General features: G+C 33.8%; 1 pseudogene; it reads right to left on the bottom strand.

Annotated features, from left to right (window-relative positions):
* Positions 1–1,534: 1,534 nt before the first annotated feature.
* Positions 1,535–24,820, bottom strand: LOC125873679 (DEAD-box ATP-dependent RNA helicase 18-like; annotated as a pseudogene).
* Positions 24,821–25,653: the final 833 nt, after the last annotated feature.

The following is a 25,653-nucleotide window of genomic DNA, read 5'->3' as shown; positions in this document are numbered from 1 at the left end:
TTTTTAATTTTTTTTTTTTATGTCAAGTCAAATTAATTCATATTAAAATGGAATGGAAAGAGTAAATTAGTTTGAACACCAAACCAAGAATAGAATATCAACTGGAAATTTAAAAATAAAAAATAATGATTTGTCATTTATGGACATTACATAGCATGTGGTTTGAGTCTAAAAAGTAGTGGGGTGATTGTGTTTCCAACAGAAAGCCGTATATGGCAAAGTTCATTAATGTACACTTTTCTTAGGAAATGTATCATTCACACATAGGACTGCGCAGCTTTTTTTATTTATTTTTTCCACATAGGATTTCATATTCATATTAGAATTCGATTAAATTTAAATTTATGCTAAAAGTCTTATATTAATGGTAAAATGCTCTCTAACTAATGCGATTCCATATCCAAGAAGCTCGAACCGATATCTCTGATTAAAATTGAAAAAATATTTATTATTTTATCACAGTCTTTGTTGGTGATTGCTCAGTTGCTTTGCTTTACGCGGCAACTGTCCGACGTAAAGGCAAAAAAGGACACAGGAAAGAGGAAGAAATTGGTGAAATCATTCCTCCCATCTTTCTTTTGTTTATTTTGTCGAGCAAAATACGGAATTCATTATCTTCCTTGCTTAGGGGCCAAGCTTGTGGACCCTTCATCTTAAGTTAAAGGGAAAAATAAATAAATATATTTTTTAATTTTATATTATTTAGAACAAATATATTATTTATTACTCCTAATAGATTTATATTTATTGAATTAAACAAATCCTAAAAGTGATTTTTCTACTGCGCAATCACACGCCAACATCACCGATAACACTGACCAAAACCTGCCATCTAGTGCGATTGCGCACCTTGTGTCTCACACTAGATACCAGAAATTCGCCCTAGTTCAATAACTTGGTTTTAATATCCTAAAGCCTGCACACAAATCAATAGTGCAAATCAATCATAAAATACATTTAAGACCTATTTAAATCATCAAATTATTGTTTTGGAATAGTCTTGAACGAATGTTGACCAATGTCAACTCCAAACTTAAGGAACTCCATAATGCTTGGAGACTATTGCAATCCATCCAACTAATAAGTGACAAACCCTCTGGACTAGAATCTTCAAAACTCAAAGTCTGGAAAATCCAAAATGTTCGACTTTAGTCAACACTCTTAAGTTCCAAACTTCCTAAACACATACAAACACCCTGAACGTCGTGTGTCACCTATCTTTGCAAGTCATAAACAGCCAACCAAAGTCCAAAGATACAAAGAGAGAGAAAGAAAAGAATCATAAAACAACCTTGAGGATTGTTAGTTTGCTCATTGGAGTGATTTGAATCTGAAAACTCATCTCCTAGTGACCTCTTACTACGACTTACACTAGTTCATGAACAAGAAGCGTTATGCAAGAGATCCCTTTCTCAGAACACATAAATTGGGATTTGGACTGCATTGCAACTTAGATGGTTCTGTATTTATGGAGTTACTACATTTTAAGCACTTCCAATCAAATGTGAAAAATACTTTATTAGAATAGCTGAAAGTACATGTAATTAATTTAGTTTACGCTACTCAGACGTTTTCATCAAGACAAGGAGATACACACCTTATCAGTCTTTTCCAAAAAGCAACATTAGCACAAAATTATATCACAGCGACAAAGAAAACCATCTATCCAGCTAACTGGCTAAGTCATTGATAAAAGTGTATCTTGATACGAATATTACACATAAGGACAAGATGTCCCGCTACTAATGGTTAATATCACAAAAAGAGGTGGTAAAAAGAATTGAATAAAATCAAAAGAAAAGGTCAGATAGCAGAAAACTTGGTTGCTCATCCATGAATCTGCTTGTTATCCAAAACTATTGCTAGATCGACTTCAGCTTTGGAGTGATCCAGGCATACTTATCTTTCTTTGCTAGGTAAATGGTATAACATCTGCAACCACCACATACAAATGTATTTGACCAACAGAATTTGTGCTCGCATGTAATCATGTGTCAGAAAGCAAGTCTTCAATCCCAGTCAATTTTGCAAACTCATTCTCACCGATAACTTCCCTTTTTAGCTTTTTCAATAGGGGGTACTCCCTTGTAATCTCATCTTCATCTTCATCTTCATCTTCAACTAACTTTGTAGCACGTCTCTGTTTGGCAGTTTTCTTTCTCATGTCAGTTGCTGTAGAATTTGCTTCTTTTTTAAGTTTCAGTGTCTTCTGTTCTTCTTGTTGTGCTATTGCAGCCTTCTTCATTTGCAAATTCTTCTTTCTTTGCTTCTCCCTAAACTTGTTCCTGAGTGGAAAAAGTAACGGCTAAATATCAAAGGCCAAGACACCAAACCAGATCTAACAATTAGTGATCAGTCTTTGAAGTCACAAGACGCATTGAAACTGCCCATCTGTATGACTTCAACATGATTATCTGTAGGCTGAATAATTAACAAACTTAACGTATACTTGATCTCCTCCAGGTTGATATCTTCAACTGCAGTAAATACTTTTGTAAAAAGAGAATGATGCTACACATCAGGCACAGAAGGAAGCACCAAAAGACCATATCCCATGCCCAACTTCCCAATCTGAAGCTCCTTCCACCTAGAAATAGAGGACTAAGCAGAAGACATGGAAATATAACTATAACTTCATATTACATCAGGCCCTTAACTTACCTCAAAATGTAAGAGCATTGATGTTCTTTATATGCACAGATGTATGACACAAAGGCACCGAGTCCTTTCTCCATTACATCACAATCTTTCTTTGATACTGTCTGTATCAAGAAAAAGAAACATCAGTAACAAACAGAATTCATTAGTCAAATGCAGCCTCTTCAGCCTTAATGAATAATGAGGACAATTTTTTTTTGGAAACTACACAATTCTGGATCTGATGATAAATCTTAGAACTAACTCATGGCCTTGGAGAAACATATGAAGATCGAAGTCAACACTGAGAGTGGCTTGTTTTGTCTGCTAGTTACAAGAACAAAATGCTTGAGACAAGACAGCCTTCAGAAAAGAAGTTTCCAGCTTTGTGGAACAAATTCAGAAACCATCAACCATTTTGTTTTGTACAGCCCAATTGTTTCACAAACTTTAGACTTATTTCTGAATATGCTGGGATTACGATGGAGAATGCCTGAAGATACAATTGAATTGATGAGAAGCTGGTATAGAAGGGACTTGTCAAAAGAACAATACAAATTGTGGAGAACTATCCCAGCTGCTATGTGTTGGACGGTTTGGAAAGAGATAGATGCAAGATGCTTTGAAGATATAGCTAGCTCTATACAGAAGATAAAAACAAAGAACTGTTTTGTTTTGTTTTCTTTTTGGTGTAAAGAGGGTTTGATTAATGATGCAGAATCTCTGTTAAACACACTTGAAAATTCATGCTGATTTGATGTGAAGCTGTCTTTTGAAAATATTCAAGCACAATTCGTGTTGCATTTATATACTTATACACCCTTATCTCAATAGACTAAAAGGCAACTAAACAAACTAGAGGAATGAAAGCATTTCCACTACGAAGCAAAGGTAAAGAGAAATATGGCACGATGGCATAGTTTAATTCTTACTTCATCGATACTATCGGGAGCCTCAGAGGCACATTACCCTCTTCTAAGAAAACGTTTTTAATACGCAAGAACTCCACTTATGCTTCCTCCTAAAAAAACCAAGATAGATCATAATTAATAAGTAGGGTGGGTCCAATCAGCCTCCAAAAACTTTGATACACTATAGAGGTGCAAGACTTGACCTTTGGCAACAGAAAAACAACAGCACATCCTTGTCGGCCCAGCATAGCTGTTCGGCCTACTCTATGTATAAACATTTTATCATCCTGAGGAGGGCAGTACACTGCACAACAAACAAAATAAGAGAATAATGCATCCGTGTAAGTTCCAGCTGCTTATTATCATGCTCATAATTACATGCACGATTGACTATAGAAGTTAATTAGGAGAGTGGTGGTCCATATTTCTACCACAAATATCCATCTGTATACCTATTCATGAAAATTAGTGCCTTTGGTATGGCAGGCTGGGAGTGCACAAAAGCTAAGTTGCTTGGACTCTCCAAAATCGTTGCTGCACCAGGGTCGGATCCTCCAAAAATGCAATACTTTTGGAGGATCCGACACGCAACCGTCGACATTTTTTAGGAGTCCGAGCAACATAGCACAAAAGCCCTAAGCATTTACAGGTGACATTTGTTTCAAATTCAGGTGAAAGTTATTTCTTATTTTGAGATTTTCCAAAAACTGAACAACTTTTCTCTGGTGTTTGACCAAATCAAATTTTCAGAAAAATTGAAGTTTGATTTTTCCACACTTGCTGAAAACAAATATCAACTAGATCGTTCCTATACATAGTGCCTCTGTATGAACATAGCATTTTAATACTGTAGTTGACTCATATATAAACCAGCTAACGTTTTCGACTTTTCGTATAACGATATCATGTTATTGAATAGTGGGAGGCAACAGTCAACAATGTGTAATACTAACTTGACTGCTACGGGAGCTGTTAATTCTGCTGCATACAGTCTCTGTTATTTAAGTTCAGGTGGTAAAGGAGTGATATAAAGCAATGCTACAGTAACATAGCAATAACCCCTCCCTCCCCCCCACCCTCCAAAAAAAAAAAGTGCCTGTATTATAAAATCAAAATGTGCTGCTACATCTGTGCATTAAAGAATACCACTGGAAAGAGATGTAAATTATGCTAGTGTTTTCTCCCTTGCACTCTACAAACCTAAGATAATAGGATTACTTAAAAGATTTCATAAAATAAGAGGCATTCCTTATTAAAATGTCAAAAAAATGTACCTGCTTTATCTTTCCGTGAAGAGAGATTAACGAAAAACTTTTCAGACAAGAGAGACATGGAAGAACAGTTCCCCAACAATCAACACAAGCACAAGTCATGAAGTAGCTGCAAAAGTAAAGAAATATCAGATACCGGACACCAAAGTAATCTCCTACCAGCTATGCCAGTACACAAAATAAAGAGTATCTACATATACAAATCAGGAATCTGGGGAAGTTAGTTCACATTATAATTTTTTTTTACTTGTTCTTCATAGGAGATGTACAAGCTGTGATGATTTCTTGTCCGCTTCGCATTCAATATACTGCAAAATTGAAGAGAAGCTAGAATATGGTAATATGCATCTTGACATTAATAATTCATTTGGACTAAACGAACACTCTGAACATTCGAAACATACCTCAATATGAAGGCCAGAAGAAGTTTTTGACGAGGTTGAATTCCCAGGCGCAAAACCGCTTAACTGTTTTATTTCTGCCCAAACTTCAACCTGACAGGATTGCTCAATCATGCCTTTGATAGTTCTTCAACTGCCTCAGTTTGAGTAGCAGAGAAGAGATCCGTTCTATGAAGCTTAGGTAAATGAGAAATGATTGAATTTATCTGCTTCTCGAATCCCATGCCTAATAGCCGATCAGCCTCATCTAATATCAGGATCTGTACAAATGATATGGTTGTTGCTGAGTGGCGAATTAAGATGTAGTATTCATATAGCACTACCAAATCCCGAACACTATGGACAAAAGAAAGGTTGGGGAAAGGGGGAGGACTCAACAATCAAAACCCAGTGTTCCATTTATTGACGGCCAATAGATCACGCTACATGTAGGAAATCAGTGACCACTTAGGTCAGAATGTGATAATAGGCAATCATGAAGGTCAGCCTTAAGTACAAACTTATGATCTACAGTGGAAATAAAACTTAACTTCTTTTGGTAAGGCTGAACTTAGCATTACTCCAGTGCACAAGTGGAAAGCTTTACATAAATGTAGCACAAAACTGTGCAGCTAAATTGTTTTAACACAGGGCGTATGACACTTCCTTTTCTGTTTTGAAGTGTCATAACTAATAGCAGCTAAAAAGATACTGCCGCACTCGAGCAAAAGAATTTGATACTACTAAATTCCCATGCAAAGCTTATGCTTAAAAGTAGAAAATAGTTAACAGCTTAAAAACCACTGTAGCACTTGAGCACAAAGCTCTTTGCTTTCCACTGAATGAGGCATGAAANATTTATTGACGGCCAATAGATCACGCTACATGTGGGAAATCAGTGACCACTTAGGTCAGAATGTGATAATAGGCAATCATGAAGGTCAGCCTTAAGTACAAACTTATGATCTACAGTGGAAATAAAACTTAACTTCTTTTGGTAAGGCTGAACTTAGCATTACTCCAGTGCACAAGTGGAAAGCTTTACATAAATGTAGCACAAAACTATGCAGCTAAATTGTTTTAACACAGGGCACATGACACTTCCTTTTCTGTTTTGAAGTATCATAACTAATAGCAGCTAAAAAGATACTGCCGCACTCGAGCAAAAGAATTTGATTCTACTAAATTCCCATGCAAAGCTTATGCTTAAAAGTAGAAAAATAGTTAACAGCTTAAACACCACTGTAGCACTTGAGCACAAAGCTCTTTGCTTTCCACTGAATGAGGCATAAAAGTAAAAACCTCAAGATCCCGAAAGTCGAGTATATCCATGCACTCCATTATGTCATATAGCCTCCCAGGTGTCCCGATTGATCAACAAATTCGCTCCTTCCTCCTCTATCTTTCTTTACTTCTAGTCCCCCAACAAGAAGCATAGGCCTAACATTTGCTAATGTGGAAATGAACGGTTGAGCAACGTGAAATAGATGTGACGACAACTCCCTGGTGGGTGATATAATTCCCATTACCTGCAAGGACACCAAAGAGACAGCTAAACACAAGAAGAGGACAAAATAGAATTGAAGGAAAAACAGAAAGGATAACAGAAACATATCACAAGGATCTTTATTGGCTGTCAAATGGGTGAATTTGAATAGAACATCATTTGTTTCAATAAAGTAAAACATGTCCGGCAATTAGTTGTTTGTTTATCAAGTGTTCAACGATTTTCTGTCTTTTCATTGTGATGTAAGGCCTATCGTGATCTCACTATAACCGGTGAAATTTTATTGATAAATCTGTATTAAATTTTGGATTAATCTTTAAATTCATGATGTGTTGACTAAGTCAAATTATTGGTTAATAAAGGATTAATATTTAAGTTAAAATTATATGACTTAAATTAAATCCAAATTACATTTGGGTCAATTTAAGTTGACACTTGACAATACTAGCTCAACTCATGCTCTTCAAGCCCAAGTCCTCTAAAATTACTTGAAGACCAAAAATACCCCCAAAATCCTAGCTCACAACTATATCAAGAGGTCTTCATAAGACCAAATGGAGGAAGAAGAAGAAGAGAAATAATAGAAAAGCTCTACTCTTCCATAGAGATCCGCAAGTTTTCCGCATATAAAAGATTCTTCGTCTTCAAGTTGTGAGCCACAAGTTCCCATATGCTCCACATTCGTCGTGAAGTTTCAACGAGTATTTCATCGATTCAAGAACAAAGTAAAGCTCTTGAGTTATGACCGTGAGGAGAAGAATCAAAGGATTAAATTTGTTTTCTTAGATTTCATATAGATTGAAACCTTTCGCACAAATCATTCTAATATAATATTATTGTTTGTTTGCTATTTTTTTTCCTTGATTCCTATATTTCAGGAACAAAACTTAGTCTCTTACAATTCTAGCTAAGTCTCAAGTCCTGAAGCACCTCAAATTTGAGCTAAGTCTTCAAGTCGTGATGCTCCTCAAATTCCAGTCAAGTCTTCAAGTCACAAAAGCTCCATGAAAATGAGTTAATCTTCAAGTTGTTACTCTTGGCCCTCATGAGTTTAAATCCATATGGCCCCAAAAGAAAATTCACTAGGTTGAAAACCTTGAAATAGGTGGCCTAGGCAAATTAGAAAAAAAAAAAACTTACATATTTTGCATTGAAGTGTAAAGTAAATATATTTTATTGCTTTAAAATTGCAAGAGTTTTTATACATCAACAATCATAAGGAAGGGAAGAAAAAAATTGACATATCATCCTATACAAAAAGCTCAAGTAGAAAAAAAATTACACGCCAAGAAATGGCTCGTCAACATGTCTTGGATGTTTTTATCAAGTTCATCTCTTCATCAAACATCATTACTTCAAATATTTTTATGGATCAATGAAGTCATTAGCGAGCCTCTATCTTTGACATGGATGCATATTTTGAAGTCTGATTTGTGGAGTTGATCATGTGCCAAGTAGTTACTCTTAGAAACTAGGACAGACTACACCAAAATTTCTTTCTCGCCAAAGCCGAAACTACAGAGGAAGAATCACAAAGTGTGATTTGTCACTAAGCCGCAATTAAGAGGAAGATACATTGAGTGTGGTTCTCGCCAAAACTGCAATCATAAAAAAAGATGCACTAAGTGTGGTTCGTCGCTAAAGCTGCAACTGCAAAAGAAGATACACAAAGTGTGGTTCGTCGTCAAGGCCGCGACTGCAAAAGAAGATGCATCATGTATAGTTCGTTGTCAAAGCCGCATTTGCAAAAAAAGATGCACCAAGTGTGGTTCGTCACCACTAAAGCCACAATTGATAAAAATAAATGCACCAAGTATGATTCGTCGTCAAAGTCGCAGCTACAAACGAAGATGCATCAAGTGGTTCCTCACCAATTATGGATTAACCCTCACTTTTTTTATCTGATATTGAGACTGTTTGCGGTCCATCGTAAACCTGCAAACAAAATAGAGGTGACGTGTCTCATAGTGGCAATAGCACGAAGCTTCAAATTGGCATAATGAAAATTGTGGCATTTTCTCTCATCATGATGAATAAGGTCTTATTGACTTAAAAGTTGTGTTTTCTCTCCATGTAGATGATGATAGAATTCTCAATCAATATGCGGCTCTTTGGCGAAGAAGTGAACTCATGAATGTTGTCCAAAGTCAATTGGATCGCTAACTTTAAAAAAATAATTTTGGTCAATCCATAAGGACTTTGACTTTTGGATATATTGTAGACATAAAAGTTTATTTTCTACAGAATTAAGTCGCTCTCTATTCGGACGCTCCTAAACGAAGATACATACGTTTTGAGCAGACTCCACAGCTCTGTAAAACAACAATGGTAGACCTGAAGATCAACTTCAAAAATCAATTCCCGTCAGTCCATGAAGGTTTTTACCTTGATTTTTGGATATATTGAAGACTTTGAAATCTAGTTCCTATAAAATCAAGTCGCTCGTCACTTAAAAGCTCCTACACCAAGATACATATATTTTGGTAAGACTGCATAGAGTTGTGAGGAAAAAAAGACAATAACAATTTTCAAAAATTTACCCCAATCAATCAAGAAGGATTTTGAATTTCGGATATGTTGTAGCTCTGTGAGTCTAGTTTCTGGAAAATCAAACGAATCATGATTTTGACAACAAGATATGAATTTTCTGCCACAGGTGTGTTGAAAAAGAGTGTCGAATTTTTTTAAAAAATAGGTACCTAATAGAGATGGATTTGATGAGCTTGACAATGCCGCAAATTGACGATCAACCACCATAAGAACATGGGTATTTATAAATATAAAAATACATAAACTATGTTTCAACAAATTATGGAAAAACCATTGTTGAAAGTGAATCATTGTATGTTTTCATAAGAACCAGATTATGGTAAGTTTCCATAGGAATCAAGTTATGAAAAATTTCATTGGAATCAAATTATGGACAAATATAGCAAGTTTTGTTCCTACAAATTATGGTAAATTTCCATTGGAACCAAATTATGGAAAAACTTCCTACGAAAAAAAATATTTGATTCACGAATACTTCAGACCTTGTCTTTAAAGGTTTGATAAGTCAAGCACCCGAACAACCCTCAAAGCAAGGAGCATTTGTAGACAGTTAAATTTTATTGATAGATCCATATTAAATTTTGGATTAATCTTTAAATTCATGATATGTTGACAAGTTAAATTATTGGTTAATAAAATTGGATTAATATTTACGTTAAAATTATAGGACTTAAATTAACTCCAAATTACATTTGGGCCAATCTTAACAATACGACCCCAACTCATGCTCTTTCAAACCCAAATGGGTCTTCATAAGACCAAATAGAGGAAGAAGAAGAGAAATACATAAAAAAGTTCTGCTCTTCGGTAGTGATTCACATACAAAGGATTCTTCGTCTTCAAGTTGTGAGCCTCAAGTTTCCATATCTCCACGATTGTGATCAAAGCTTGGCTCCACATTCATCATTAAGTTTCAACAAGTACTTCACCTATTCAAGAATAAACTAAAGCTTTTGAGTTGATGATCGTGAGGAGAAGAATTAGAGGATTACATATTTTTTTCTTAGATTTCAAATATAATTATTATTGTTTGCTTGCTATTTTCCTTTCTTGATTGCTATATTTTAGGATCGAAACTTAGTCGCTTATTTCGTTCCCGAAATATAGCAAGCAAGCAATAATATTTATATTCGAATGACTGTTGCAAAAATTACAATCTTTATGAAATCTAAGAAAAAAAGAAGTAATCCTCGGATTCTTCTCCTCATGATCATCAACTCAAGAGTTTTACTTTGTTCTTAAATCGATAAAATACTCGTTGAAACTTCACGATAAATGTGAAGCCAAGCTTTGATCACAATCCCGGAGATATGGGAACTTGCGGCCCACAACTTGAAGATGAAGAATTTTTTATATGAGGAAGACTTGTAGATCACTACTAAAGAACAGAGCTTTTCTATGTATTTATCTTCTTCTTCTTTTTTGGTCTTATCAAGATCTCTTTATATAGTTGTGAGCTAGAGTTTTGGGGAGTTTTAGTCCTCAAGTAATTTTAGAGGACCATGGGCTTGAAGAGCATGAGTTGAGCTCGTCTTGTCAACTTAATAGACTGGCCCAAATGTAATTTGGACTTTATTTAAGTCATAAAATTACTTAAATATTAATCCAACTTTATTAACCAATTTGACTTGGTCAACATATCATGAATTTAAGGATTGATCCAAAATTTAATATGACTTTCAATAAAATTTCACTGTCTACAAATGTCCCCTTCTTCGAGGCTTGTTGCGGTGCTCGACATGTCGATCCTTTAAAAGACAAGGCTTGAAGTATTCATCAAGTATATATTTTTTCGTATGAAGTTTTTCAAAATTTTCCATATTTGATTCCAATGGAAATTTTCCATAATTTGGTTCCAATGGAAACTTACCATAATTTGATTTCAACTATAGTTTTCCCATAATTTGTAGGAACGCGTTTGTTTCAGAACTTTTTATATTTGAATCCAATGGAATTTTCCATAATTTTATTCCAATGGAAATTTTAATAACTTGATTTTAGTGGAATTTTTCATAACTTGATTTCTATGGAAACTTACCATAACTTGGTTCCAATCATATTTTTCCATAATTTGTAGGAACAAAATTTATGTACTTTTGGCATCTATAAATATCCATATTTTCATGGTGGTTGATTGTCAATCATCAAGCTCATCGAATACATAGGTAATGTTTTATATATATAACTTTCGTTACTTTTTTTCAGCTCAGCACACCTGTGGTAGAAAATTCATATCTTGTTGTAGTAACATTGAAATCATGATTCCGTTTGATTTTTCAAAAACTAAACTCACAGATCTACAACATATACAAAAATCAAAGTCATCTTCCTTCTCAATTGATGGAAATTAATTTTTGAAGTTTGCTATCACATCTGTCTCTTTTTTTTCACAGCTCTATGCAGTCTCACCAAAGCGTCTGTATATTGGTGTAGGAACATCTGAACGATGAGCGACTTGATTTTATAGTAACTAGACTTCAAAATCTACAACATATACAAAAATCAAGGTGAAAACCCTCATAGATTGACGAGAATTGATTTTTGAAGTTGGTCTTCAGGTTTGCCATTATTTTTTTGCAGATTTGTGGAGTCGCACCAAAACTTCTATATAGGAGAGTCTAATGGAGAGCAACTTTTTTTTTTGTTTCCCACCCGGTGTCCGGAGCCCACATTGGAGCTCCGACTAAATCCGGATCGCGCTCTGCAGGGCCCATTCGGGGGTGGCGCTCCCAACAAGATTTTCTCCATACCCAGGGCTCGAACCCGAGACCTCTGGTTAAGGGTGAAGCACTCCCACCAGTGCACCACAACCCATGTTGGTATAGAAAATAGACTTTTAAGTCTACAACATATCCAAAAATCAAAGCCTAAGTCTTTATGGATTGGCCAAAATTAACTTTTTTAAAATTAGTGACATCTTCGCCAAAGAGCTGTATATTGAAGCCTGTAGCAATTGAGACTTTTGTCATCATCTGTACGGACAGATTACACAAAAAAATTTAGTTACTAGGACCATATTCATCATGATGAGTGCAAGAACATATATCACAATTTTTATCATGCCAATTGGAAGATTCGTGTTATTGGCACCATGAGACACATCACCTCTTTCTTTTTTTGCAGGTTTATGATGGACCGCAAACGGTCTCAATATCAGACAAAAAAAATGTAAGGGGTAATTCATAATTGGCGAGAAACCACTTGGTGCATCTTCGTTTGTAGTTGCGACTTTGACGACGAACCACACTTAGGGTCTGTTTGGAAAGCCACTTGGTAATTGGAATTGGTGTAATTAATAGGGTAGTAATTACATTGTCTAGTAATTACACTGACTTGTTTGGTTGTCACAGTGTAATTACACATGTCTTGTTTAGATGTCACAGTGTAATTACCATGTTCTGTTTGGATGCACAATTGCAATCATATTTAAAAATAAAAATTAATTATTTAAAATTTACACTAGACAAATAAAAAACTTTATAAATGACATTAAATTAATATTTAAGATATATATTCTTTTTTGAAAATATATTAATTAATAAACATATTTTCTGTAACTAATATTATGAAAAAATAATTGATTTGTATTTTTTCAAATTAATATATTTCAATTGAATTGATCGAAACAACTAAAAGTATGAAGTTTCTACGAACATCGTGAAATGCATGTTTGATAAAAAGAATAATATATAAATAAAATGTCATAAATTATTAAATGTTTGACAAAAATATAATCTATCAAGTCTAATTAAAAAATGACGTGCAATGTAAATTCAATATTACTAAAACAAATGAAACTGAAAATATAAAATATGCTATAAATTCAAAACAAAAAATTTAACATAATACTCTTATAACAAATCTCAACATACCAATAAATATGATTTATTTTTATTTTTTCTTAATAAAGAAAACGTAAGTCTATAACCATACTTAACAATAAATTCTATTTTAATTTAAAAATTAGAATACTAATAAAATTATGCTAATGAGTAAATAAGCATGGCATAAAGAAATAGATAATACAAGAAAATTATATAGAATCATGTAAAGTAAGGTTGAGAACAAGAAGAAAATGAAATATAATAATATAAAATAAAAAATAAACTTTTACAAATTTTTAGAATAATAAAAATAAAAAAAGAACTTAAACTAATAGAAGTTAAAAAAATTAAAACAAAAAAATAAAATTAAGAAATTAAAAAGTAATCAGGTGGTAATTACACCATGTAATTACCAACAATTCACTCTGCCTGTGAATTTTAGAGTGTAATTACCCCCTGCCAATTACACCAATTACCTGCTGACCAAGTAAGTACTAGTCCTTCCAAACAGGACAAGACAGTGTAATTACACCAATTACACAAAATCCAATTACCAGGATGTCCTTCCAAACAGGCCCTTAGTGGTTTTTTTAGCAATTGTGAATTGGGTGGCGACGAACCATATTTGGTGCATTTTCTTTTGCAAATGCAACTTTGATGACGAACCACACATGATGCATCTTCTTTTGCAGTTGCGACTTTGACAACAAACGACACTTGGTGCATCTTATTTTGAAGTTGCGGCTTCAGTGAGTAACCCCACTTAGTGCATCTTCTTCTATAATCATGGTCATGGTGAAAATCACACTTACTGTATTTTTCCTCTAAATTGTGGCTTGCGACGAATCACATTGTGATCCTTCCTCTGTAGTTTTGACTTTGGCGAGAAAGAGATTTNACTTTGATGACGAACCACACATGATGCATCTTCTTTTGCAGTTGCGACTTTGACATCAAACGACACTTGGTTCATCTTATTTTGAAGTTGCGGCTTCAGTGAGTAACCCCACTTAGTGCATCTTCTTCTATAATCACGGTCATGGTGAAAATCACACTTACTGTATTTTTCCTCTAAATTGTGGCTTGCGATGAATCACATTGTGATCCTTCCTCTGTAGTTTTGACTTTGGCGAGAAAGAGATTTTTGGTGGTCTGTCCTAGTTTTGGAGAGCAACTATTTGGCACATGATCAACTCCAAAGTTCTTTCTACCACCTCAAAGATGTTGCATCCTCGTTCTAGCACATATGAAGAGGATATTTTTTTTTATTGGAGAAGATAAACCGAGAACATGAGATGACTTGGATGCTTGATGCACTTGTTGTCCCAGCATTACGACTTTACTCCTAATTTCGCCAACAATTTCCATGGCAATTTTCAAACCATTTGTGGAGTCAACATCCTCTAAAGCATTGGATTCGGAGTTGATATTCATTGCGGACATATTGATATTTATTAAACTTTGAAGAGAGAATTTGGATCCAACAGTTTTTGCGAAAGCGGATGCAGATGCATATGCGGATTTCGAGTTGACCTTTTTGGAAGTCATCTCAGTGTTCTTGAACTTTGATTTTTTTTTTAAGAGAAGTGATGAGAGGTAAGATTGTCCCACTAGGCGTGTCAATTTGTAAGCGACTAAGTTTCGTTCCTGAAATATAACAATCAAGAAAGGAAAATAGCAAGCAAACAATAATATTTATATTTGAATGATTTGTGTGAATGTTACAATCTTTATGAAATCTAAGAAAAAATATGTAATCCTCTGATTCTTCTCCTCACAATCATCAACTGAAAAGTTTTACTTTGTTCATGAATCAATGAAATACTTGTTGAAACTTCACGATGAATGCGGAGCCAAGCTTTGGTCACAATCGTAGAGATATGGAAACTTGCGGCTCACAACTTGAAGACGAAGAATCATTTGTATGCGGAAAGACTTGCGGATCACTACTGAAGAGCACAACTTTTCTATGTATTTATCTTCTTCTTCTCTTTTGGTCTTATGAAGACCCCTTTATATAGTTGTAAGCTAGGGTTTTGGGGTATTTTTGTCCTCAAGTAATTTTAGAGGACCTTGGGCTCGAAGAACATGAGTTCGGCTCGTCTTGTCAACTTAAGAGACCGACCAAAATGTAATTTGGACTTTATATAAGTTATATAATTTTAACTTAAATATTAATCCAAACTTTATTAACCAATTTGACTTGGTCAACACATCATGAATTTAAGGATTAATCCAAAATTTAATATGGATTTATCAATAAAATTTCACTGTCTACAAATTTATTCGATCTTCAACAAGATTGGAGGACATTATTTATCTGTTGTAACTATGTTGAGAGTTGAATGCAAATTTTCCTTCCTACTATACCATTCCTCATCATGTTACATCATTTTATTTAATCGGGAAAAAAAAGTAGGGGTGGGGTTGGTGGGGCATGGCATTGAGAACTATCAGTACTATCTTTCTATAGTTGAAGAAAGACAAGATAAAAATATCAAAGAGCAACCTCCAATAATACTAATCTTATAGCACCATCCAACTGACAATATTACTAAATTAAGTTCAAGCAGGTATACCTAAGAACCCTTAGGTTGGAAATATTCCAAGAGAGCAACACCCTAAATCAACCAACTTGCGGGTTAACCAGGAAAGATGGATGTCTATTAAAACAGCAATGAGTAAGTGACTCATTTTTCACATAGTCAATCAGCATATTGTCCACTTCTCTAAACATGTGAAGTGGATAACAGTGCCATTGTCATGCGGCTTTTCATTCCCACAACAATATGTATTTGTATAAGTAACTCATTCTGTAGTCAAATTTGAATGTCCTATTGAACTAATAAGAAACTTGATACAAATGAGCACAATGGCATCTGCTTCCACCTTATATCAGTCAGCACAACAAATCCTTCATAACAGGACACTAAATATTTAACATTATAGTTCTCCAGCATTTTGATTATATTCAGATGACAGGCCCTTATTGGGAATACTAAATCCACTGCTCTTTATGAACTAAATCAGTCTTATTTCCTGTTCTCTGTATGTAATAAATATGTTACAGCAAAGCCTTGCTTCTGAACCCAAAATCTGCCTATCTAACAAATCTAAACTCTCTAAACAGCCCAATCTAATTTCCAATAGAAGCCAACAAAGTTCACCTAAAACTGCTCTAAATGGTTGCACGTATCAATTCAATCATAACGAGACTAAACACAGTATATTAACATGGATGAAAAGAAGAAGGAAGCTTACCTTGTGAGGTTTGGGATTAGAGGAGTAGCGACGGAGTATCTCAACCAGAGGTAAGACGAAGGCTAGGGTTTTACCAGAGCCAGTAGCGGCATCGACAGTAGCATCCTTGTAGCTGCAGACTCCAGAGTAAGGGTCTAGTAACGGCCTGAACAGGTGTACAGAACTCGAAGCCGGAATTGGTTAAGGCTTCCAAAACTGGCGCAGAGAGTGGTGGTTCGAGGTCGGAGAAACGAGTATTCGTTAAGGCTTTGTTAGGATTCGAAAAGTCTATGACGGCATGCCGCCGCAGTGCGGTGGCCCTCGGTGTCCATATGAAAGAGTTGTACTTGTGCTACTCCCTCTCTTTCAAAATTGTTCTAATGATTTAATTAATTTTTAAAATTAAATTAATTTAATATTTTTAAATTATGATTTAGGTGAAAATTATTTTCATTCCCTAACTTTGTTTTTAAAATCAAACTTTTCATCAACTTTGAACAATAATCTCACTCTTTCATTTATACTAATTAAATTTTTAAAATGCCTATTATATTCTTTCATTATCAAATTTTTTTACTTCTTTAAAAATCATCATATTTTCATTTTTTTAATTCACGTAACAAATTTTTCATAAAAGCATAAATATTACTTTTTGGACGAAAAATGAGAGATATTAATTAGGTATATGAAGTAAGTTAGAATAATGAGAAAATTAACTTTTTAATAATAATTAAATCTCTAATATTTATTTATACATGTAAAAACAACAGAGGATAATAACTATACAAATATATTTCAATGAATGCAATATAAAATAATTAATTTAATTAAGATCAGATTTTTAAAGATTATATTTATTTAGATTTAAAATTATTTTGAACTATAATTTATGTAATACTCCTGTTTATATATATAGACAATAGAGAATACCCCTGGACTTTATATTACTTGACCCTCTCGTTCCAAAAATTGTTGTTTTAATTTACTTGTCCAATTATGAAATCAAAAGAATTTTTTAATATTTTTTATTTCTACCCTTAGTAGTAAATAACTGCATAAAGTAGTAGTCAAATTTAAAGTTTCAAAAAATTATTAATAATGTTAGTTTAGTAAAATACACCTCAAATTTAAAAAAATAAGAGGTGGCATATCAAGAAGGATAAAGTTATATGAAACTGATGGAGTAAGAGAGTGGAGAAAGACAGAAATAGACGCATAAATTCATATACACACAATTAATGCATATCAGTCATATTAAATTTTGTGACAAATTCATAAAAATATTATTCTGCTTATATTAATGTTAATGAACTTAAAGAAAAAAATCATAAATATCTTGGTTAAAAAAATAAATTATGTATAATATAAAGAAGTATTACATATATGTGATATAACGAGGGTAAAATGGATAATACATAGGATAAAGTGGGAGTTTGATTATTGTTCAAAATTGAGGGGAGAATTTATTTTTAAAAGAGAAAAGACATAAAGTAACAAATGAAATTGTCCCAGATCTTCAAAAAGATACCTAAAGTTTGTGGGCGTCCTATTACCCCATGAAACCATTTCAAATTACAATAAATAAACACTTTTGATCTACTTCACAGCAGTTGTGTTCTCATGTTTGATAGGCGCGTGGAGGAGTAAAAATACACCCCCAAACAAGTATAAAAATGCCATGTTGCACTGTCAATTTAAATTTTATTCTTTATTAAAAGACCCAATTTCCCATCTTCTCCAAATTCTCCATTGCTAGATGTTGAAGAGTTTTCTATCTACGACCAAAAAGAAAAATCCATCCTCGACGAAATTTTCATCTAGCTTAACAAGTTTCAATTACTTCTTTTTTATTTAAAAGTTATGAAATCAACTAATTGCAAATTCTGAAAGTGCAATTGCAAATAAATTTCAACACGAAATCAGTGAAAAAACATTCAAACTCAAATCAATCCTAAACTAACACTATATACACATAAATAATAGATAGCACAAGAAGAAAATAACAACAAATCACTACAAAGATGATTTTTTAAAAAATTACTACTATATAAAAAGATCACCTTTTTTGCCAAAATTTACATTCAAATCAAGAACTCATTAATTGTGAGCCTTCACTTCTTCATTTTGACTCCATAATTCAAGAAATCATCAACGCGAAGTAAATTTTTGACTATTGAATTGCTTTAGGGTTTTGATCAAAGAGAGAGAGAGAGAGAGACAGAGTGAAGATCTGAAAGGGGTTTAGGGTTAAATGGAGAGGGTCAGGATTAAAATGTAAATGGGTCAAAATTTAATCCGATCTTTACTAAATGGGATTAAAAAAAAGTAATTATATTATTAACTGGGGTGAGACTCACGCGCATGCATTGAGAATATAGATATTGTGCAAAGAGTGTGTATTAATTGTGATTTAAAAATGTTCTGTGGGGTATAAGACGCCAGCAAAATTTATATGTCTTTTTGAAAATTTGGACAACTTCAAGTGTCACTTTATGTCTTTTCTCATTTTTAAAAGCAAAGTTGGGGGGTGAAAAGGATTTTCACCCTTAAAATATGGATATTCAAAGTTTATACAAAAAAATATTATATTTTTTTTCATATCAATATGATGCAAAATACATTTTAAACATTGATCAAAATTCGTATCATTTATAACAAGTATTTTGAAATAGAAAAGGTTATAATTGGACTGGATCGAATGAAAACTACCTCACCAAGTAATGTTTTGGTTTTTGGCTTTCTATTTTCCTACTTTTATATGATATAAAAACCAGTCAATTAACGGAAACACACCAAAACTACCATCTTCTCTTTTGAGTTTCATACCTAGATTATTGAAAATGTGAGAAACATACCTAAAGTATCACCCATTTGTTTGAGAAACACACTTAAACTATCCATTTTTTAGTTTCATAGCTAAACTATTGTGAGTGTGAGAAACACACTTAAACTATCACTCATAAGTTTGGGAGACACAAATTCAAACCCAACACTCATCAAATTATCATGCTAGAACAATCAACAAACGTTCATAGAACTATAGTAAGTCATAGCCTACCTCAAAGTCAAACACACACACTCCACGCCTCTAAGTTGGAACTTTTTCCTTCCAAGTCACCCTTGAATGATGCCACAATATCAAAATAGTGATTTTGGTGTCAATACGATCATTTTTACACCCAAATTACAAAAAATGAGCCAAAAAGGCATTGTGGAACCCGCACAAGGAATCTCAAAATTGACTCCGTCAATGGATCCCAACCACTCAAGTAAACTTGTGTCCCAAAAATGAGCACAAACCAAGCTCGAACATGCCCCAAAACAGGTCATGCACCAAAAGTTTGAGAATTCACAATTAAAGATCCAAAAGGGAAAATTCGAAGGAAACTTATGGATTAAACGTCTGAACAACGAGCCTAGCAATGTTCTAACATAATCCACAACTAAAATCCAAAAATATACACTGGTTCTCTTCAACACCGAGCTCTTAATCAGTTTCTATGGAGGAAATATGTCTAGAACAAGACAAAAAATGAGCAATATATAATTGTCAAGACAATTGGCCTCCATGAATGCGAGATCTAGAGCCGGAACGCGAAGGTAAAACTTGATTGGGTCAACGGTGACCCTTATCCACAAATGTGGAACCTTGTCTGTGATTGCAGGACCTTATTTGTGATCACATCGGTCGGGGTCCCAACTCTTCGAGAACGCAGAGTTGAGCCCACAAGCGCAGTGGTCCATTTCATGGACTTCTGCGAACATGGGTTAGGACTCATGAATGCGAAGCACATACCATGATGCACTAGCACAGGTTGAACTAGCTCAAATAAGAGTTGGAAAAATGCCCCGACGGGGGCTAGGGGTTTGTTTAGAACCCCTTGCACAAAAGTAAACTATGCTACCCCCATCAAATTACATTTCAAACTCAATGGAGATGTCGAAGCTTCCATCAGAGATTATCTCAAAAAATGTGGGTCCCACACTTAAGGCTTCATTTAAACATAAGCCACAAAGTTGCTCAAGATAAGTCTAAAGTCTCGGGACCTTAACCAAAGGTCCATATAGACCAAACACGACATTCTGGAGCTAGCTGAACCATCAAAATTGCATTATGAGGTCGTTTGACTGAAGTTTTGATCGAAGTAACCTATTCAAACTTCAAAAACTCCAAAACATTAAAACTTGCATAAAAAACAAACGAACGACCCAATGACTGAACTATTAGTCCCTGCAACTCATAAATAAATTGAGATCGCAATAGAAAAACTCTAAATACCGATAATACCAAAAAACAGAGAAAATGACCTAAAGAGTCATTACAAGATCCACTACTAAAATGACTTTAATCCTTAAAACTAAAGAGTCAAGAAGTACCTGAAGCCTCAAACAAGTAGGTATATTGGGCTCGGAAGTTATGCTCGGTATTTTAGGTAGACTCCTTGAATAGACGGTGCCTTCACCGGACCTTAACCATATGAATATCTCTCGAGCGCAACCGTCTCAAATCCCTAACCAAAATAGCAACTGCTTCTCCATGAAGATCAAACAGTTATCCAACTGGACTGATTCATACAACACATGTGACTCATAGAAAACATATCGATGAACCATCGACACATGAAAAACACTATGCACAACCAAATAGGTAGGTGACAAAGCCAACTCATAGGCAACGTCTCCAAATGCCCGAAGAATCTCAAAAAGGTCAACATATCTGGGGCTAAGCTTGCCCCACCTCCCAAATTTTCATCACGCCATTCAAGAGCGACACTCAGAGGAAAACCAAATCACCAACACCAACACCAAAAGCTTAAAGGACGATGCATGCGGTCAACATAACTCTTCTGATTGCTTTGAGCCTCTCGTAGCCTATCTTGAATCACATGAACTCGGGCCAAAACATCCTGAAGAAAGTCTATACCACGTGGATTTATTAAATTTTATCATTGTTGACCGTCTTTTCGATTTTAAAAGTAGATGGTTTATCTTTTTTAAATTGAAAATTGACATTTTGTGAGTGATCAATTTATTAAGATGACAATTATTTATCCTCAAATAATTCAAGTGAAAAAATAGCAAACATGACAACAAAATTGTTCTTCTCATAGCTAGTTCGAAGGCCATAAAAAAATAATATTGTCTGGCAATTATCCACCTTGACTCAATTACATAATAATTCAAGGATATAATTGGAAAGAAGTTTTTTATAGAGTTTTAATCCAAACACAAGATGAGGTGGGAAACAATGAACCAAATACTTGATAAAAATAAACTCTGCATTGCTAATCCCTGCACTACTAATCCGTGCATTACTAATCCCTGCGTTATTAATCTTTGTACCAAACGACCCCATAATGTCTTAGTATTCAAATATAATATAATGTATTCGTTTAATTAAAAAAAGAAGAAGATGAATAGCAAAGAGCTTGCATCCACGAAATAAATTATACTAAGATCTTACCATGGAACTACCAACTTTTCTTTATTGGGTTTCCATCTTATCTATTTCAGCATTTAATGGAATCTTGGTATAAATATATTTTGTACAAAAGTTATTGATATTTGAGAATATACACATACTACTGTTGATCAGCTCAAACCAACAAGTTACACATCAAACCAACCTATCTATCCCTTATTAAGTAATAAATAACCGTTGAAAAAAAAAGATTATAAATAACATATCTCAATTGATTTTATTTTTAATCTCCAAGCATATTTTAATTTCACTTGAAATTATGATATTAATCGATATGAGAACAAGCTATTGTGTCTTTACAAATTAAATGACAATTGTATTCCTGGATAGTTTTCTTCTTATGACATGTCCTTCATTAGATTGTTATTTTTCATTAGCGGAATCTATCGGTGACCATTTAAAATTGATACTAACTTTTGCTTAGACAACTTAATTAGACTGTTTTCACTTTAAACACATCATGTCGAGCTTCACTATGTCATTTTGACACATTTTTACAATTAATCAAAATATATAATATGTGTGTGTTACACTTGTGAATAACGTGTAAAGTGACGAATTAAACGACCATATTTACCAATTTTTCCTAAAAAAAAATTTCAATAATGAATTGAGTAAAAACAAAAAGTGACCAATGAATCAATGACACATAATATTTTTGTCCAAAGAAATTATAAAAAAATAGTATTTAACTAATTTTAAAAAGTAAATTGTAGAAGCACCCTACCCCTTTTGAATGTATCCTCCAGAATACCCTATACCCCTTTGTAAGAACAACTTCACCCCCTTTGTGTTCACCAAATCCTCCATATATTTGTAGACTACCATAAAAAACACTCCTATTAATATTTTTCTTTACAAAAAGTTTACTATCACTTTCTTCTTTCTTCTTAGCCTAATAAGTAGCTCAAGAATCCATCAAAAAACAAATTCACTCTCCTGTAAATATTAAATTCTTTCATGAAAGATTCTCATTAATATTTCAATTTTTAGATCTTAAAATGGTTCTATTCCTAAATTTCTAAAACATTGTCCTCGTTTTCATCATTTTGTTGTAACTACTTTCATTCACCATGGATGAAGTATAAGTTTGAGAAAATGATAGTTGAAAATAGGAAAGAAAAAGAAAAAAAATTTAAAATTAGCTAGATAAGTCTTTCACACACGATCAACGAATGTAATACACTTACTATAACCATCTAGGTAAAAAGTGTCAAAATGATATATCGAAACCCAACACTAAGTGTTTAGGATGACTAAACCCTAATTAAGGTGCAAGGTGTTTAAGTGACAATTGCTGTCAACTTTACATGACCAGTGAATTCAGAGATGGACCTACGTGGTTGCAAGCGGATTCTGTTGAACCCACTTCGTTCCGAAATTTATTGTCTATGTACGGAAAATTATTTTGACATAATTATATATTCAATAACTTGAACCCACACATAACATAAAGCTTTGCTTTGGAGTAGCAGTCTAGGGGTTCAAATTCACGCCTAATGCGCGGGTTAGAATCTCTCCTATGGCATTTCATATTTTTTTGCTACTTTTGATTCAGTATTAAACTATGAATTAGTTGGCTTTGCTACTTTTGGTTCAATATAAATTAATTTGTTGCTTTTAGAAATTTGAAAAAATTATGTAACAATGTTTAATATGCTAGCTCATAAATTTACTAGGAGTATATTAATATTTTCTTTCTTTTTTCTATTTTACCTTGTATCTTTTGTTTTTTAATAATTTAAATTCAATATTCAATAAATTTCTATAATCTTATTACTTCAACAAAAAATTATATTTTGGTAATTGAATTTTGGTACTCTATTTCATAGATTTTTAACTAAAATATGAAATTATTTTCATTGAAAATATATAGTTTGTTAATTTACTTTCGATTTAGTTAAAATAAATGTAAAGAGGCTCTTTGTAATTTTTTTTAAATCTTTTTCTCCTTTATTTAGTAAAAAAAGTTTTGAGTTGTAAAAAAAGAGAGGTTACACTACTATTTGTAAAAATAAACAAATAAAAAGGCAATGGGGTAATCATTGGCTGTGCTCGACGCTGGCTACACTATTAAATATTACTATCAATCTCTATTTATTAATTGAACCCACTTATGTAAAATGCTGAGTCGGCCACTACCAGTGATGAGTTCTGTTTTTTTCATTTAGCATCATTGTATTAGAACCATGGGGAAGGTGCGGTAAGATGATTAGGATCACTTGATCACCGCTAATTAAATTGAATGGTTGAAATGAAGAATTTTTTGATAAAATGTGTTTTATCCATAACGGGCTATAATGACTCGGTTGGTCATTTTTAGATATTTTCATGAAATTACCATTTTTCTCCTCCTGATATTGATCTTGAGTCTTTTATGATTGAGTTTTGAAAGTTGGGTTTGAACTTTGAATTTAAAGTTGAGAATTTTGTAAGTTTTGAATTGAAAGGTCAATATTGTTTAGAAAGTGGTTTTCAGACTCTTTTGGAGTTTTGAGTGTTGGAATAGAATCTGACAATTCCATCAGTCCCAAAATGTGAAATCTGACCTGTAAGAGTTTTCGATTATAAGATCAGAGTCTTTTTGAGGATTTGAGGTTCTAAGTTGTGGAATGGTAGAAATTTAGCCTTTGAGTTGACTTTGTCAACATTCGTGGTTCGGATGCTAGGATCAAAATTCCGAGAGTTCCGTCAGAATTGGGGGATGATTTTAAGCCTAAGTGAGGTCTTGGTTGATTTTTGAGAGGTCCCGAGCTTGTTTTAGTCTTTTAGGCATTGAGTTAGTTTCTTGTGTTTTTTTTACGGATATCAGGTCAAGGAGATCTCAAATTCATGTTTTGACAGTTTCATTGAGTTCGGAACCTTGAGTATAATTGATTTGCATATGTGGTTTGTGTATATGGGGATCCGAACGAATTTTGAGGGTATTTTCGAAAGATTTTATGCCTTGTCTGTTTCGTTGGTTACTGATTCTGGTGCATGACTGTTTTGATCATCGTGATCATGAGGCTCCCTCATTACAATCGCTTAGCTTTAAATTGAGGTGCATCCCAATCATGTGGGTCTTGTCGCAATCGCGACGGTCAACTTAAATGAGTTGGCTGTTTTACTCATCATGATCGCGTGGCTTTATGATGAGCATTTGAGACCTGGGTAGAATGTTTTCCGAAATTGGGGTTTCAACCCCATTTCACCATTTTTGAGTTTTGAGAGATTTAGGGTGGCGATTTGAACCTGGTTTTTGAGGAAAAATTTCTGGTAACAATTTTTAACTGTAAATCTTCTAAGGAAAAGGGTAAAAAATACCCCTCAACTTTCATTTATTAGTTTTCTTTACCCGTACCGTCAAAATGAAGTTGTTCTTACCCTCGCCGTCTACAAACTTATCACTCGTATCCCTCAATTGGATGGAAAGCCCCAAATCAACTAAAATTATCCAATTTTGATTAAAATGACCCGATTTCTCTTTTAATCCAAAACTGACCCACTAAACCAAATAAATTCATACCAAATTAAAACCCCAAATCCATCTCTCTAATCTTTTTTTATCTCTTCTTCCGTTGAAACACCATGCTACTTCCACCATTGAAACACCTTGCTGCTGAAATCGCCGGAGGCAACAATGTGATTTCTCTCACAACTTTGTAATCTTCTTCAATTAGCCATGATTATTTCAGAGAAGAACCATAGAGTGATCTCCAAGTACAGAGTTCCTCAAGACTTATCTTAATCCTCTCTTCAGAAATTGTCCTTGTTATCTTGAAAAAATCTGCTAAACCCCTTGGTTGTCCCATGGGTGGCCTTCTAGGCGATTGTCCACTTGGACCACCAAGGTTTGATGGGATAAGACA

This window comes from Solanum stenotomum, chromosome 8 (assembly GCF_019186545.1).
Source record: "Solanum stenotomum isolate F172 chromosome 8, ASM1918654v1, whole genome shotgun sequence".
NCBI classification, from domain to species: domain Eukaryota; kingdom Viridiplantae; phylum Streptophyta; class Magnoliopsida; order Solanales; family Solanaceae; genus Solanum; species Solanum stenotomum.
This window is presented reverse-complemented; position numbering and strand designations above follow the sequence as displayed.